This window comes from Mus caroli, chromosome 12 (assembly GCF_900094665.2).
Source record: "Mus caroli chromosome 12, CAROLI_EIJ_v1.1, whole genome shotgun sequence".
In the NCBI taxonomy this organism is placed as follows: domain Eukaryota; kingdom Metazoa; phylum Chordata; class Mammalia; order Rodentia; family Muridae; genus Mus; species Mus caroli.
The window spans coordinates 58,944,849-58,946,749 of NC_034581.1; the positions used below are offsets into that span (position 1 = coordinate 58,944,849).

Sequence of the window (1,901 nt, forward strand, 5' to 3'; positions counted from 1 at the left end):
GCCACCCAAAGAACAATTATCTTTAGCCCTCTTTACTTTAATATTTTTTTAATTCTGGACGAACATGGTCGTTCGGCTGCAGATAGGCATGCCATGACCTCGCCTATCCTTAAACAGGATGTCAAATGGAAAGATGTCCTAACTGGAAAATGGTATGGCCCAGATCCTGTTATTTCGAGATCCAGGGGAGCAGTTTGTGTTTTTCCACAAAGTCAAGAACACCCGATTTGGGTACCAGAGAGGCTGATGTGAAAATTACTCCCCCCGACAGCGATATAGATTGTAATAGTTCTGGAAGGACATGTTTGTTAGCAGAATGTTGGCAGGGTATACTGCTGTGGTTGTGAAATTTCTTACCTTTGTGCCTATAGTAGATTTTGAAATGTTTGCCACCTATGCCCATTAGGTGCCCCTTGTATAAAGTTGTATAAGCTAATTTCTCTCAGTCTCTTGAACAGATTCACCTCTTATCTGAGTAGGAAATTGGTCGGCTAAAGCGGAGTAGTTGTCCAGAAAGCTGCTTCTCCAGATTGCCAAACTCAACAGCACTCAACTGGACCCCGTCACCTTAGGGGACTTCACCTCCTGGATCACCAATGCCTTCTCATAGTTTAAGGAGTGGGCGGGAATTTTGGCCTGGGGCGCAGTGGTCCACCTGGGTTGTGTCTTTTGTGTCTGGCAAACGAGAGCACACTCAGTATAAGGCAGTGGTGTACCAAGCATTGATGGCAATTAAAGAGGGCGTCTCCCCTGAAGTTTAGTTCCTCTTTTGTAGAGTTTGCCCTAGGTCATTTAGCAGTTACTGTCACACAGCACTGCGATATACAGAGACGGGCAACTTTCCTTATGCACAGACCAACCTAAGACATGTGGCCCAGTGGCGATAGGGTAACCCTAGGACGGGTAAGGCTGTGACATGAAAGGATCAACCTAAGACAGGAGCCGTAGCTGATGGACAGACTTGCCCAGACCTAGTCCAGCATCATATTATTAAACAAAAAAGGGGGAGATGTAGGCAGCCGCACGCCCAAAAGATGGCACTGACCTCCGATAGACCTGTGCTGTAAACAACGCCATTGCGCAGGCACCAGCCCGAATCTGGCGCCAACCCCTCCCGAGCAGGTGTTACATATCAAAGGGGCCGACAGACTGATGAATCCCAGGAGGACACGTAGCTCTCCCCAGTGCTGGGGTGGATATAGGCGGTCCTCCCGGGGTTTCAAGAGTTCCCCAGTAGCATGGAGGTGTTCCTGAAATAAAGAAAGCTGTTGAGAAGAATCTGACCATGTTGCGTCTTTTCTTGCTGGACAAGGTGAGTGCAACAACTACAGTAAAAAATGTCTTTATTCACACACACACACACACATTCACACACACACACATATTCTCACACACATATTTACGTGTGTGAGTAAATAAGTAATTGAGTAAGTTGCTTACTACATTGTGGAAAACTAGACATAATGAAAGATTGTTACGTCGAACATAATTACCATAAGTACTTTTTCTCTAAGGTCTGGTAAATAGTACACTGGCAATGCTCACTGATTCTGATCAATATAGAAGTGAGCATACAAGAAAAGCTGAACAAGAAAAACAGTAAAATTTCCTTTATTTCAGATACAGGGATTCATTTATAATAAATCCCAAATGCACCATTAAAATTGTTAGTTCTAATGAATTAATTCAGTACCGTTGTACGATATAGAATCGACAAGCATATTTTTCTCATATAAACTGCCAATAATATGCTGAACTTCCCAAAAAACCTGAACTATCCATGAATAGATGTAACTAAAGAGGTAAATGAGAAAAATAATTTCAAATTAAACCCAAAGAGATTAAAAATATCCAAAGGAGTTTGAAGGGAAACTAATTAAATATATCACTCTTCTTGATTT

At 42.7% G+C, this 1,901-nt stretch overlaps 1 pseudogene; it reads right to left on the minus strand.

Annotated features, from left to right (window-relative positions):
- LOC110306533 overlaps positions 1-1,077 on the minus strand; it is a 5,488-nt pseudogene extending 4,411 nt beyond the window's left edge.
- Between the last annotated feature and the right edge of the window lie 824 nt (positions 1,078-1,901).